Source organism: Talpa europaea, assembly GCF_964194135.1.
Source record: "Talpa europaea genome assembly, chromosome: 1".
Lineage (NCBI taxonomy): Eukaryota > Metazoa > Chordata > Mammalia > Eulipotyphla > Talpidae > Talpa > Talpa europaea.
Window position 1 is genome coordinate 13,710,301 of NC_140073.1, and position 16,321 is coordinate 13,726,621.

The following is a 16,321-nucleotide window of genomic DNA, read 5'->3' on the forward strand; positions in this document are numbered from 1 at the left end:
GTGTGGGGGGAGAGGTCAGGAAACAGGAAGGCCCTGGAGATGAAACTAGATCTCCCCGGTGGATCATTGGGTGGGTCCCCTCAGATTCTCCACCTCTCTGGGGTGCTCAGGGTCCACAGCTTAATGTGGCTTCCAGGCCTCCAGTCCCAGCCCTGGAAAGAAGCTGCCTTGGGCTCAGAGTCCCCAGCCCTGGAGACTTGACATAGAATGTTGGAGGTTTATGGGAAGGGTAGAGTGATTTCCACTCCTGGAGACATGAAGAGCCCCCAAAAATTCCATCACTGTCGTGTGGTTTGGATATATAGGACAGATTTTCATCGTGGGCCGCTGTGTCCGCCTCTAAACAGCATGGCCTGCCTGTCACAGGGGGGAAGCCAGCGAGCCCTGGGAAGGTGTGGCTTCTCCTCCTGGCCAGGAAAAACCTGCCTGGGAGGCCACTAGTTAATTGGGAGTTGAGTTTCTGAGAAATTCTTCAAGATTTGGGGTCTCAGTGGGGGTAAGAGTGGGTGGGAGGGTCCCTGCTTTTTGGAGCAGCTTTTACTGAACATCTAGTATGTGTCGGGCCTGTAGTGGGGGTGGAGGTGAATAGGCACATCCTTGTGCCCCCATCACACCATCTGGAGCAAGGAGACAGGCATGAAACCATAAGTGATAACATTGGACACAAGTTGAGCGCCACAAAGTGGCAAGGGGCGGTCGTGTGGCGGGGAGAGGATTCTGGCAGAGGAGCATCTGGGAGGACATCACACAGGATATGAGTGATAAGCTGGTCTTTTTTTTTTTTTTTAAATAGAGGCATTATTTATTTATTTATTTGTTTGTTTTGTTTCTACAAGCACTGGGTTCAGTCAGGAGCGCGGGAGGGTGAGAGAATTCACCAGAGCCAGAGCAGGGAGCAGAGCAGGCAGAAGGACTGAGGTACCCTGCTGAGGGGAGCAGCGGGCGGCAGGAGAGGTCTGCACGCCATGCGGGACCCTCCTCCAGTGGCCGGGGAGCAGCTGGGGATCGAACTGGCGCCGCAGAGGCCGCGGGCAGCTTCGCAACCCAGCGCTCAACCGCTGAGCCACCGGGGCGGCCCGATAAGCCGGTCTTGAAGGGCAAAAAGGGTCAAATGATCTTCCTTGGGCTGCAAACTTGCTTCCTTTTCTCTTGTCCTCACCGCAATAAGTTACTACCACCTTCCTGTGTGTTTAAGTCAGAAACCTGAGCGGTTCATCACCAACACCTCACCTGCAAGCAGAAGTCCTCCCACCAAAATATACATCAGATCTGTCCCTTTCTCTCCATGTCCCTGCCAACCCTGGCCCAACCCCCATCAGCTTTTGCCTGGACGCTGCAGGATCTTCTTTAATAGATAGTCATCAGGGCCTCCCCGGTGGCGCAGCGGTTGAGCGCTGGGTTGCAAAGCTGCCCGCAGCCTGTGCAGCACCGGTTCGATCCCCGGCTGCTCCCCGGCCATGGGAGGAGGGTCCCACATGGTGCACAGACCTCTCCTGCCGCCTGCTGCTCCCTCAGCAGCTCTCACCCTCCTGCGCTTCTGACTGTACCCAGTGCTTGCATAAATAAATAAATAAATAAATCTTAAAAAAAAAATAGATAGTCATCAGGTAGGACCTTCCAGCCTCCTCTCACCGTATTTACCATAACAGACCCTGCTTTTCACCTGGTGGCTGCACCTCTCCCCTTCAAGTCGTGTTCTTCCCAGGAAGCCGGCTTCCTCCCTGGCTCCAGGAATAGAGCACATAGCTCCTTCCATTCCTCTGGCCGTAGTGATGGGCTCAGGGGTGGGCACATGAGGGGGTCAGACCAATCAGAACGAAGGAGACTCAATTCTAGGACCTGTCTGTGTTATGAGGGAAGACAAGAGTGGATGTGTGACTGGGCCTATGGCAGCCACCTTGCCCCCGTTTAGTGAGAGATTCTGGGGGGAAATGGAGCCACTGAGAGGAAAGAGAAACAAGAAATGGAGTGAAAGAAACGGGGTCATGGCAACATTGTTTGAACCTTGATTAAACCCTGCCTGAATCTCTTCCCTATAGGTGACCTTTCATCAATACTTGACAGTCAATGCTATTTTTATTGAAACCCCTTTAGGTTGTGTTTGCTGACATTTACAACAAAAAGAATGTTGTAGCTTCTCAGAATTGCCCATATTCTCTGCTGTCCACCCCCAACCCCAGTGATTTTCATTCTATAAAACCTGTTAGTGCCTACCCATTGCTCTAAGGATAAAATTCCTAAATCCTTCCCATGGTCCTCAGGGACTGGCATGATCAGGATCCAGTCCTCTCTCAGCCTCATTCACCACACTTCAGTCATGCTGAATTCTCGGTGTTTCAAATCTGCCAGCTCTTTTCTAGTCCAGAGCCTTCCCATACACTCTTACCTCTGTCTGGAACTCTCTGTCCTAGTTCTCCACCTGATCGGCTCTGACTCATCCTCCAGGTCTCAGCTCAAAGAGGTCTGCTCTAAATGCAGTTAGTCTCCCGCCACGCTCTCTCAGAGACCCGCTCTTTTACTGTGAGCAGCACGTCGCCCAATTTGCAGCGGATCAGGCGCACACGTGTGTGTGCGTGTGGATGTCTACACCCTCCATGAAGCTCGGAGCCAAGCCTGTCTTGTTCACCGGGCTGACACTTACACCTGGAAGAGTTCCCGGCATATTCTGGAGGCTTGATAAATGTTATTTGACTGATGAAGTAAAAAATAGGTGTTTGGGTGGGGCTGGGCAATTCTGCTGGAAATTATAACAGAACAGAAGTTTAGGGCCTAAACAAGTGTCGTTGAGCAAGAATAAGAACCCAGAGCAGAGGCTGGATTAAGGAACCGGGGTGGGGCCTGGTCACATTGCTGGGATGATGGATAGTCACCCTACAAGCTGGCAATTTTCCAAGTGTTTTCTGGGGAACACCAGTCCTGCAAGTTGCTCTGCCAAAGGAAAAGACCAAGTGGATCAGATGTTAGATTTTAAAACGTATTCTCTAAGCCCCTCTGGGAGAACCACAGAGCCCGATTGTTCCCAGACCCTGACAATACCTGCAGTGGCAGAATCTTAGGTTAACTAAGTGCTTGACCACAAAATCCAACAGTTACTGTTATAAGGTGGATATTTCTATACTTATGAGAAAGGGTTGTGTCTTATGATCAATATGAACACGTCACATAAGATTTCCTTAAAGTCCCAGGAATTGGTTATTTAACCAGCAGGACTTCTTACAATGGATGAGGTCTGAGAAGGAGGCCCACATGGGTCATATCTTGCAATGTAAGTAATGATCTGTGGAAGCTGCTTTTGAAGAAAGGGACATGTTGTAACTCGTGTTTGGGGATGGCCTTACCTGCAGTAGTGTGAGTGGAATGGGGTTAAAAGCCTGAAATCTGGACCTTCCAGGCCTACTGACAGGTCTGTGGAGAGAGGCTTTGGCTTTGGTGTCTGAGAATAGGAGGATTTAATTAGGACACTGGAGTATTGTTGAAAGGTTAGATCAATTTCCCCCATGGAGGCCTCCTGTCTGCTAATGTGAAAAGACAATCTGGAAGGAACCCATTGCTTTTCATACAGCTGTCCAGAGATGCCTGTTGAGGGGTCCAGGGGCTGATGCTGTCCACAGAGCCTTGGGGTAGGCCCACGCTTGGCCTCCTGCTTCCCCCCACCCCATGCACGTCACTGATCCATCAGGAAGTCCTGTGTTTTCAGGATATATCCAGGGCTGAGGTGCCCCTGTTCTTCCTCCTGGGTAATCGCAAAGCCTCCTAATTGGTCTCCCTGCTCGGCCCTTGCCTCCTGCGATCTAGTCTCAATTTCATACCCCGAGAGATTTTTTTAAATGTAAGTCAAAGTGTAATCACACCACCCCTCTGCTCTACGATGACCCACCATTCCACTAGGCAGAAAGCCCATTTCCTCACCATGGTGTTACAAGTCCCTACACTGTCTGATCTCACACCCTGCGACTCGCATTGGTCTTTGCTGTCCTTCCAACATGCTGCCCCTGGGCCTTTGCACATACTGTTTCTTCAATCTGGCGCCCTTGCCCCAGAGATCCACCCAGCAAACTCACTCATCATCTAAGTCTTTGCTTGAATGTCACTTCTCAGTGGTGCCTGTCTGATCACCTATTAAAGATGACCCTCCATATCTTGTGTCCCCTTAATTGCACTTGGTATTACCTCACACCTGCTAACGTTCAGGGCTGGGTAGAGTTCTCAATGCCCACAGACTCCAGCTCCCTGGCAGACACACACCCTTTCCCAGTTATTCAATCAAATATGAATCTAGATGTTGCTATAAAGGGATTTTGTAGATGTAATTAAGATCACAAATCATTAGTTGACTTTTAAAAAGGAAATTACCCTCTGGGAGACTAACCTGATTAGATGAGCCTTTCAAAGGGCCTGGGCTTCCCCTGTCAAGAGAGATTCAAAGCTTAAGGGAGTTTCCATGTGTAAGGAGGTCTCCATTCCTGACTTTGAAGATGGAGGTGATGTGAGGCCATGGACCTTCAAGAGCAAGAATAACCTACCTACCAGAGCCAAGGAGGAATTCACTTCCACTAACAACCCTGTGAACTTGAAAGGGGACCCTGAATTCCAGAGGGGAGGAAACCTGGTAAATTTTACCTTGATTTCAGCCGAGGATTTCTGAACAGAAGACCCAGCTCTCCTGTTTGGGAGCTCCTGGCCACAGAAATGGTGAGATAATTAGTGGATGTGGTTTGTAGCCTCTGGGCTTGTGGCAATTTGTTGTGCAGCAACAGAAAACAAATGTGGGACGTGACATATTTCCTTTGCTTCTCATTTGCCTGTATGTGCTAGAATGTAAGCTCTAGGAGGGCAGGGATTGGATGATTTGACCAGGTGGGACTGCAAACAGAGCGGCAGGGTCAGAGCACAGTGTCTGCTCTAAATTTCTTCTGCCCGCCCACATAAGGATCTGTATCTTCATGGCCCCCACAAAAGCATGTGCTCAGAGAGGAGCACTGCTGCCAGGGCTCGGGCACCCCTGGGTGACAAAAGCCAGCCTGGCCCCACCTCCCACTCTGCTCATAATGAGGTTGCCTGGGGGAACCTGGTCGCCAGGGATTGCCCTGTGCGGAGAAGGCGCCTCTAACTGTCTAAGTAATTAACTGTTTGAAATGAAAGCGATAAATCCTGGTACCAAGGTGAGGTGTGTGTGGGGGGCACCTGGTGCGCTCCCTTCATTTAGATTTCAAGCCTGTCACTGTCAGAGGCCCGGTGATCCTGAGCCAGTGTGGGGGCCGCTCCTGGGAAGCGGCCACTGTGCTGAGGTCTGTAATGAAGCGGCTGCCCCCAAACCCAGAGCCCTCCTAGGACTAGTTGGTAATTGTCCTTTGGATGTGGGGTGCCGGGGCCTGGAGAGGCTTTGGGGAGGCAGTTTGGGACCTCTCCGCTGAGGCCAAGAGGCTGGGCATTGCTCTGGAGACTCCATTTTCTGTTAGTGGAAGATTCCCCTAGAACACACTTCCTGTGGCATCTGCGCTTGGACTGAGTGACCTGGGAGAGATCACTGAGGCAGGAGGGCAGACAGGTACTATGGGGCCTTGCGACAGGACCCTGGCAAAGCACACAGTGTGTCTATTATTTCAGCTGCACTGAAATAGGGGGGTGGGCATGTGACATGGGGCATCTCAACTGTCTGCTGCACACCTGGAAGGACACAGAGGTGATTAAAGCGAGGGCAGATTGACCCCAGTTCCTAGGCTATGCGGAGCTTATCTGACTTGTGAGACCGTTTCATAGCCACAGACCTGGCCTCTACCTGCAGACCACACGACCCAGCATGCGCAGAGGTGAATGGCCTTCACACTGAGAGACCATCCACGTGAATCCAAAAATAACCTAGGAGGGATCATCCAGAGGAGAGGGCCCATCAGACCCCCAAAACTCAGTTATCTGCAGAAAAGCCTCCTTATCCTTCTCCCTGTACGAACCGCTCTGTAACTAGCCGATCAACTTCAGCCGAATCCATGCTCCTTTACCTCCAACCCACTTTTTAGCCATAAAATGTAGCTTCTTTGTTCTCATTCCTGCTCCCCAAAATAAATATAAGCCTTTTCCCTTTCTTAGATGAGGAGGGAGATTTGAGTTTTCCTTTTGCCTCTTTGCCAATTGATTTGCCATAAAGCGCTTTCGGTTTTCAAAACCTGGTGCAAGTTGGGCAGTGAGCTCATTGCTCGGTAACAGGGACAAGGAATCAAGCATTCTGGACGAAGGGCCAGGGAGCAAGGCAGGGAGGGTTCTCTGAGGCTGCCTGCTCCTGCTGCTCATTGCTCTGGTTGGACTTAGCTTGGTGGTCTCTTTCTCCCTTATATTAAGTGGCCTGTAGGGCAAGCCCAGCCATTATGTACCCACAGTTGGAAAAATCATCTGGGGCCATTAAATTTCTGGACAGAAAGCCTTTGACTAGGTGAGGCCAGCAGTTTCCAGACCCCTTCATAGCACGTGCTTTTCTACCCTTGCTTCCCCTTCATGACAGTGGTGGTAATTTAGAATCCTTTGATTGAGAAAATGACCAGTGATTAAAGCTTCTGGGAGTTCGGCCACATTTTAAAATGAATTTGTATTTGTCCTAATTGCATCTATAATACTTGGGGGCGTGGAGAGGGGGAGGAAGAAGAGGATTATCAGTGCACTGGGCATGGTTGGGTTTCTAGACACCAGCTGGGGGCATTTGGATGGTGGAACGCCTGCAATTACTCCTTGTTCTCTCAATGTTTCTGGTTTGGGAGCTTTACGAAACATTTTCCTGTTTTTCTAGGGTGTGCTCACAATAGGAGGCGTCATAGGAAGGCAAAGTGTTGCTATTCCCATTTTAAAGATGAGAAAGCACTGACTTCTTTCTGAAAGCCAAACTGTTCAGTATTAGATGCGTGCTCCAGACGCCCTGGTTTCCATCCTGGCTTCCGCAATCACCAGCCACGTGTGACTTTTAGAGTGCTTCCCAACCTCTCTGAGGCCTAGCTCCTTATCTTTGATATTGAGGACACTAATAAATCCACTTTTTAGGATCCAATGAGCTGATATGTATGAATATTCAAGAAATGTGAGTTGCCCTATCTCCCAGAGCAGAGCCCTGCCGAGTTACTGGCGAGCCCCCTCCCCCATCTCCCTGGGCCCAATTGAATCTGAAAACAATGAACTAGCCCCAGTAAGTGTTTTCAGTCAGTGCTGACAATCAGGGGAAGGTTAAAAAAAAAAAAAAGAAAGAAAAGAAAAGCATGAGACCAAATTGTTTTCTTCAGGGAGAAAGAAATCTCATTTGGAGGTACACTCTGGCGGGGAGACGGCGTTGCAGGGTGTAATGCAGGATCTGTCCATCTCCACGTGGCTCTGGAATTGTTGCTGGCATTTCTAGCAAGAAGCTGCCGCAGGCTCCACTCCTTATAATATCCTAATTAAAGGTCTGTTATTCATATGGGAGGCACCTTGGCAAGTGAAATGCTGATGGTTTGACAGTGTCCTGGGCTGCCGGGAGCAGAGGTTGGAGGTGTGGGGAGGCTGGCAGCCAGCTCCCCACCGTGTACTTGGCCAAATGCCCACTTCTCCTGCCCACAACCCACACTCCAGTTCTCCCAACTTGCGGCTGCTGCCCACAACCAGGTCTGAACTGTGGTGCTGGGAGTGCCAGGTCTCCAGGGGACTTTCCTGTCCCCAGGCAGTGTGGGTGGCTCTCAGGCAGGAGGCCTGGAGGCCAGGATTGGGGAGAGGGCTACCTGGAGCTCAGCAGGGAGGGAGGGCGGTGGGGGAATATACATCAGAGAGAAGGAGGTGGGGGGAAGGGGACAGAGATGGAGTGGAAGAGCTACACAGCTGTACTCTGCCAGCTGCCAGGCCAGGCTCCTCATGTCTGCTGCTCACTGGCCTGCCCAGAAGCCTGTGGCAGGTCCTTCCTCGGGCCTCAGTTTCCTCATGTGCAAAGTGAGAGGTGGGTTGGAGTGGATTCCGAGAGGATAAATGAAGTGAAAGACTGAGGGAAAAGAGAGAGGGAGGGCGGCTCAGGGTCAGCGCCACCTGAACTCCTGGTGGAGAGCAGGGAGGTGTAACCTTCAGCTGTGGATTCTGGGTGGGCAGGTGGGTGGAGGAGACTGTGGGTAGTTCGAGGGGTTCAGGGCTTGGAAGGGTGGAAGAAGCAGGAGATAGGTGGTGCAGAGGCCAATACAAGCCCTCTGTCTTCTCAGTCCCCGGAAAGACCCTATTCTGTTGTCTGCCCAGGACGTCCTCTGAGTTGGGCAGTTGCAATTTCTCTGGCTCCTGCTCTCTGCTGACACCTTGACTATAGCTAATGAGAGACTGAAGCTAGAAGACTCGGGTAAGCCATACCTGGACTCCCAAGCCATGCAAACAGATATTATGTGTGTTAGGTGGTGCTCAGTTTTGTAGTAATTATGAAATATGTCCCATCATAGTCACAGAACTGGGCTCATTTCATTCAGTCATGACTCATTATCCACCCAGCCACCCAGTCACCCACCCATCCATCCACATCCTCAGCGTCAGCCACGCCCTCATGGTCATGAGGTGGCTGCAATGGCTCCAAGCATCACAGCCTCACTCAGCTGCAACTGGAGGCCAAAAATGACTTGCTTCCTATTGCTCATTTCTTCTTAATAGTAAGGAGACCTTTCCCAGAAGTTCCCTGGCAGAATTCCTCTCTTGTTTTGTTGGCCAGAATTATACCATATCACCCCCCCTGCCCCTCAACAAACCACTGGGGTTACTGGGACTCGCTCAGACCACTTGTGATTCACTCCCTGCAGCTAGGAGGGCCTGTGAACAACACTGGGCTCTGTTAGCCAGGAAGCTCCCCTGCCCTCCCCTCCCCACTCTGGGCCAGCTGGGATCCTCTCCCAACACCACACCCGGCTCTCCCGCCTCCCCTCTGGTCAGCCAAGGACAGGCAAGTATCACAGTTCTCCAGAGACAGAGGGCCCAGTGTGGGCCTGAGCCCTGGGCTGACGCAGGCCCTTGTCACCGTCCAGCCTCCAAATCCCTGGGCGGCTGATCTCAGAGGTGCCCTGGCCCCAAGCCATCCCAGAACTCACTCCTGCTAACACTTACATCACCTTACTAGTCTGTCCTAAAATCGTTACACAGGTTCATTATTCCAATATTGTGGAAGCAGTGCCCTTATCATGCTCACTCAGAGCAGGGTGTGGAGACAGAGGCAAACATGCAGGCAGGTGGGGAGGGGGGGACGTGTACCCAGGTGCTGTGGGGTTCTAGAACCTTCCCTCTCAACTGCAGCCCATTGCCTCCCAGTCCTGATTCTGTCTCTCTATGGGCTAGACTCTCTGGACTAGATGAGGCTACAGGACGGGGCGGGGGATGCCAGGGACTTCACGCCCAGGGCCCAGACTTCTCATCTGTCGGTGACCTTGGGGCCTCACACAGTGACTTCATAAGCCACTGCTTCTCCTATTTGAAGGGGAACATCATAACACCTCAATTTGGTGCTCCAAGTCTAGTGGTTAGGCTCCAGCGCTGTCATGATAGGATTTGAACTCTGGGCTTGCTGAGGGAAGGAGAGGGCAGGCTGAGGGCAGCCTCCCTACCCCACAGCCTCTGTCCCTGGTGGATGTGGAGGCTGGTCTGGGTGGGGAAGGAGCTTGGCCTCCAACTTCTCCTGCCAGGCCCCTGCCCTGGACCTTTGCCTTTCCTGGGCACAGAGCCTCTTCCTATAGCCTGAACACACCAGAGGAGTGAGGAGTCACTGAGGGTCCGTCAGCATTTTACCTCTGTCAGAACCACCAGAACACTAGGTTAGTCACTAGACGGGCCAGGGTCTGTGCCACCTCTGACTTCCTGCTGCGAGACCTTGGGTAGATTCTGACCTGCAGCTTTGTTGTGAGGATTAAATGTGCAAACACATGTGGATACTTAGGCTGGCTGAGGAGAGGGCTTAAAAAAAATGAAAACAAAGAAACAAACTATCTACTGGGCTAGGTGTGGTGCTGAGCACTTTATGCCACTTTAAAGATGAGAAAGTTGGGGTTCTGAGATGTTGAGTTATTCACCCAAAATCACAGAGTTAGTCATGGTCGAGCAGGGAATTAAGCAATTACAGCAAAAGCAAAATAAAATGCAGGCTGCCAAGACTGGGTATGAGACTAAGGCACAGCGAAGGTGCCCTGGCCTGGGCCGGGAGACCTGCCCTGGGTGTCTGGCTGCTGGGTCACCTGGGTTATAGAGCCAGGTGCTGAGGAAGCTCAGGGGAGGACAGGCTTTCTGCAAGGGGACCCAGGGGGCTGGACCTCGAGTAACAGAAAGTCTTGCTTTGCTCAGTTTTTAGACTTTTTTTTTTTTTGGCGGGGGGGGGGGGGGGGGTGGCAGTGGGAAGCTTCTGGTTATGAAGTCAACACATGCTCAAAAAAAAAGAAGGAAAATGACTTAAAAGTATAAAGAAATAAATAAAAATGAGCTGAAATTTTCCTACCCTGAATATCCACCTTTGGCAGGTTAGTGCATTTAATTTGTTTGCTCGACAAATGTTTATCGCCTGCCTGCCATCAGCCAGTCCCTTGTTCTGGGTTCTGGAAACAGCATGAGAACAAGATGGACATGGTCCTGGGCCTCCTGGACCTGAGACTTGGCAAAGCTGACCTGGGCAGCATGGTGGGTGTGGTGGTGTGAGGGGGGCAGAGGCGGCCTAGAATACACACAAAATCAGGACCTTACTGATAGGGTTTTGGAGTCCACAGTCTCCACTAGTAAATGGGAATGACTTTAATTGTGGAATTTTCAAAATGCAGCTGTTGGGGTAGAGGGGAAGGCAGACAGTACACCTCATAGTCAGGCTTTAGGATGAGGGGCCCATCCCCCTACAGGAACCCTCCGGCCTAGCTGCTTGTCCTCCTGGGTGTTTGTGTCTGTCAGAGCCTGGACTCAGGTCTCACCCCAAATTTCTCTGGCCCAAATCCTGGACTAATGTGAGTCATCTATGGGTGTCTTGAATGGCCACCTTTGAAGTCTTTCTGCCTTGTTTAGCTCAGAGCAGGCAGGGGTTCCATGGAGGTTGCACAGCAAGGCAGGGCCATTGCCAAAGTCAAGGTCAGAGATCAGTATTCTCATCTTCTGTGTTTTTTTGCTGCCACCCTGCTCCATCCTGAGCCAGTAGGGTATGGAGACAGTCTGGCTAGGGGTCTCTTGCCCATCTCTGCTCTTCCGTTTCCTGCATGAAAATGGCCAGGCTTTCTAGAGAAGGGGCATCTTTGCCAGCAGCCTCTCCTTGGGGCTGTAGCATTTTACACAGAAGCAGGGGGTGGACTTAGCGATCCCCTGATGCCCCATCATCCCACCTCATGGCTGGGGATGCTGGGCTGATATTCCAGACCAAGATGTTTGCAAATAGGCCACGCAGGGCCGGAGAGATCCTGCACCTGCAGTCAGAGGACTTGGTTTCAATCCTTGTGACCTTAAGTATGTCATTTAACTTTTCTGTGCCTCAGTTCCCTCATCTGTAGAATTGAGATTACATTCCCTGCATCATGGCCTGGTCTGTGGATTAATGAGCTAATAGTGCTAACAGTATTAATAGTGCCAAATGACTTTGTCAGGAATGCAGTTAAGTGCCCACTCAAAAGGTGGTAGCAATTATTGTTTTGGTTAGAATAGCAATTAGCTTTTTCTGTATGCCCTCCCACCCCCAGCGGGTAGGCCTTGCACAAAATAGGCACTCTGAAAAACATCTGGTTATTGCCCAAGGAACTGAGACTTTACAGCCTTAAGGGCATAGCCCAGGCACTTGGCTGTATTTTACCCTGAGGTGGGACTATGAGCAAGCTTCTGTCCAGCGCATGCACAGTGACTGACTGAGCGCACGGCATGGCTGATGAATGTCCACAGCACAATGCAACTTTGCCCAAATCAGACAATAGATCCTGCCAGTGCACTGACTTGAGAAACGAGATTCGATTTCTAGCTGCTATGATGTACAGGCATGCTCTCTCTATAGAAGCTCCTAGGCTTTTCACTCGGGCCATATCACAGCCAGGTTCCAGCACCAAGAGCCTCACCCAAGGACCCTGGCAGAGACCATGGGAGCACAATCCTCAGGATTTCCTGGCCATGGCTGCAGCCTGCTGGCTATTGGGAGACGGGACATTATGGCTGAGAGCAGCCAAGGGATACCTTGGCTCCTTGGTCTTTCCAGGACTTGGAAGTTTGCAGAGCTGGCCTCATCCCTGAAGGCTGGGAAGACCGTCTCTGGAAAGGGATGTCCATCCCTGGGTCTAGGGTGGCCAGGTTCAGCTAATAAAAATTCAGAATGCCCACTTCAACTTAAATCTGAATCAAGATCAAATACTTTGAGAATAGGTACATCCTAGACATTAAATGAGAACTATTTATATGCGGCAGGCTGTGCCTCCCATGCTGTCTCTTGACATGGTCCGGGCATTGGGGGAGACTCCCGAGAAGAGGGGAGTTCCTGTGCTCCCCCAAAGAGGGAAAGTTGTACTATTGCTAAGGTGATAGAAAATGGTTAAATATGACTATATAATATGACTAAAAGGTTTTTATTAATATAGTATAAACCCACTGCAGCAGATGGGTGGGGGCTGCCCTTGGTCTCAACAAGCAGCTGCTTGGACTTTTTCTCCAGTGTTGAGATCACTGGCATGTTTCTACTGCCTTCCTGCTGTGGGGGACTGGACTCTTCTATTATCCACCTTAGCAAACTATTTTGGTTCATTCTAGGAAAAACGTTTTATTTCCCTGTGTTTTTCTGATTTTAAAGTCTAAATTATCTATGGTAAAAACTGCTGAGTTACTTTGGATTTGCTAACAAGCTTTACAAAATGCTTATTGGTTGAATAAAAGTTTTTAAATTTACTTATTGGACCTGTAAAAGTTAAGTCTCTTGTTAAAACTAATTAACCTAAAGAAATATATAAAGTGATAATACAGACATTTTTGAGCTAAATTCTAAACCTCAGATTTTGATAAAAGCCTAAAAACAGGCAGACTAAAAATTTACTTCTCCTGTTCTCAAAAGAACAGTGTTCTTTTTTGTTTTAAAATATACGTGCTCTCAGTGATATAAAGCATTGACAACCTAAAGCCAAAAAATAATTTCTTTATAATATAAACTCAAAAAATATTCTCTTATCAAAAAGAGTTAGTAAAAAACTGCCTGACTGTTGTGGTCTCGAGCCCAAGGTCTTTGGTAATTAACATTAAATACTTATTCTCTACACAGTTTTTAGCTTTTAACTCATTGAAAAAAAAAAAAAAACCTCAGTGACATCACAAAAATTAATACAATAACTATCTCTTAAAATATATACACATGACCAAAAATTTTAAATGTATATCAAGAGATCTCTGTATCTGTTTGTCTGTCTTTGTGTTTTGTTTTGTTTTGTTTTTACCTCTGGAGGACTAATTATAAATGGTGCCTATATAAATTCTCATAAAAACAAATCTTACAATCACGATCAAAAATATTTTTTTGGTAAACAAGAACTAGTTCAAGTTTTATAATATAATTCAAAGCATATATGCCTTAAAGTTATGTTAAGTATTAATAATTTACTTTGTTTAAATGTGTTTATTTCAAAAGAAACTTCTGGTATAAAAGACACTTTTGCTTTTCCTATTGAGTCACCTGCATGTGAAAAATGTACAGAGTATCCATATGGTGATCTAATTTTTTTTATTGATTTGCCTAATGCTTGTTTAATTATTAGCCAGCCTAAAAAAAAAAAAAAAAAAAAAAAAAACCTTGGTATGTGTCATTGTTTTACTAACAGCCGTGCAAAATGAAATTCCAGTCATAATAGACACTAAAGCTACAACTAAACTTTCAGGTTTTACTTTTTGCACCTATTTATGAAAGTTAAAAATTCTAATGGCATATTACCTTGTGTGTTCACATTTAAGTCCTCTAGCCCAAGCCAAAACCACTGGTTATGTGGAAAGATCTGTTATCAGTTCCTGAAAAGGGCCCAATCCTTTACTAACCTGCGGGTGAGGCTATGCTTGTGTTTTTCTGCAGGACTCTGATTCACCCATCTGAATCCCTGATAGACTAATCTGACACCTTGGTTCCTCCACTTCACTGGCTGAGACTTGAGGAGTCACAGACCAGTCCTACTTTGCCACCAACTTTTGCCACTCTGCGTAGCAATCTGCCTCCCTCTGTTTCCTTGTGTAAAACCTTGCTTGATTTAAATAGTGCTTAAAATAATGTAGACAGATTTTCTTTGTAATTGTTTATCAATCTCCTTATGTTATACTGCCTGTAGATGTAGAGAAATATTGGTATGATAATTTTGGTATTTATGCTCATAGATAAAAAAAATTTAAGACTTGTTTAATGTTCTCAAGGAAACACTTTTGTATATTGGTAATCAAATTCAGCATATCAAAACTCACTTAACCACTAATGTCACTCTGATTGTAAATGGATTTGTGTTACTCCACATGTTTATAATTCTTCATCTATCTCTTGGAAGAATGTTAAAAATCACATGTTAGGAGTTTGGGATGATACGAATGTTTCGCTGGATCTTACTAATCTTCAAGATGATATTAAGGCGATTAGTTTAGCTTATGTTTCTTCCTCCACTCCTGCCGAGATTGCTGATTCCTTTCTGGCCTCCTTACAGCATTACACCACAAAAACCGCTTGGTTCCCCTCCTTCATTAACTTTGGCATTTCCTTGCTTATAGTGCTGGTTCTCTTGTTTTTGTTCCCAATTCTCGCTAAATTGTTTTTTCGTGCTATGAAGCAAACTAATATTGAATTAAAAACAATGCAAATGTTGGCCAAAAACAAAAAAGGGGGAATTGTGGCAGGCTGCGCCTCCCATGCTGTCTCTTGACATGGTCCGGGTACTGGGGGAGACTCCCGAGAAGCGGGGAGTTCCTGTGCTCCCCTGAAGAGGGAAAGTTGTACTTCCCAGAAGAAGGAAGTTCTTGCACTTCCCAAAGAAGATCTGAACTAGGGAGTCTCCATGGCAACACCTGCTAAAACTCTCCTCTTTGTTCTTGGTTAACGCTGAAGTAAGTTAGTTATTAATTGGCATGTGAAAACCTAATTCCGACCCAGGTGACAATTGGCTTATTGTTCTTACGCATGAACTATCACAGAGGAAGTAAAAATTGTTAAAGATATAGTTAGGGAAGAAATGTTTTGGCCCTGAGAACTATGGAGAACAAGCTGCCCTGAACCAGCTGTGCTTGGAAACCATAGCCTAACCTGGGGGGGTACCTGTTTGTGGCAACGATGCATTCCTGGTGTATACAAGAGGTCAATAATTTGCAGGCCGTGTGGAGGTTAGGAATTTCTAGTTAAGAGTTAGACTTCAGCAGAACTTACATAGATTTGATGAGTTGTTTTAGATCACTTTGAAGTAATTGATAATAGGCTAGATTAATCTAGTGCTAGAGATTGGGTTGATTTTAGTAATATAGCATAACAATGCTATATTACAATTAACAATTAGGATAGCTTGACAGGATGATTGATTGTTACTGAACATTGTACTGTCTTAGACAATTATATTAGAAAATGAGTTGTACCTAGGAGAGTATTTGTCCCTGTTGATTTTCTTAATAAGATTAAAGAAGTGTCCTTTGTAGTATGAGATCAAGAGGGTCTTCGTATATTCATGAGAAAATATGTAATGATTGTTTCTGTTCTGCTTTGATGCTTATGCTGATGTAATCTCACCGCTCGCCTTAAGGTATAAATACTTCTTTTTTTTTTTTTTAAAGATTTATTTATTTATACATGCACTGGGTACAGTCAGAAGCACAGGAGGGTGAGAGAATTCACCAGAGCCAGAGCGGGGAGCAGAGCAGGCAGAAGGACCGAAGTACACTGCTGAGGGGAGCAGTGGGCGGCAAGACCTGCTGAGACCCTCAGTAGGAGAGACTTGCACCAAAGAGAGTGTCTGTGTCTACCTCACTTCTACCTCGCTCCACTTCCTCTCAGCCCTCCAAAAAAACTTCACTGACACCGTCCTCTCCTCTCTGAGGAGGGTCTCTCAGGGGTCTCTGAGACCCCTGACACAACTTCTAGCTGGAGATGGTCTCCAGCATTTATACTAAAAAGTCATTGTTTATCTGAAATTACTATTTAACTGGGCATCGTAATACAGGGCAGCCTTGTCTAAGCCCTGCTGGTACCAGCTGTGAGACCCTGGCAGCTTGTCCCTCTCAGATCCATGGTCTCAACTATACAGTGGGGGGTCAACTGCCCTCCTGCAGGGTTGTGTGGGTGTTGGCAAGATTGCATAGACATGTCATAGAAAGGGTGAGTGAACTTAGAGGCAATCTGAGTTGAAATCCTGACTCG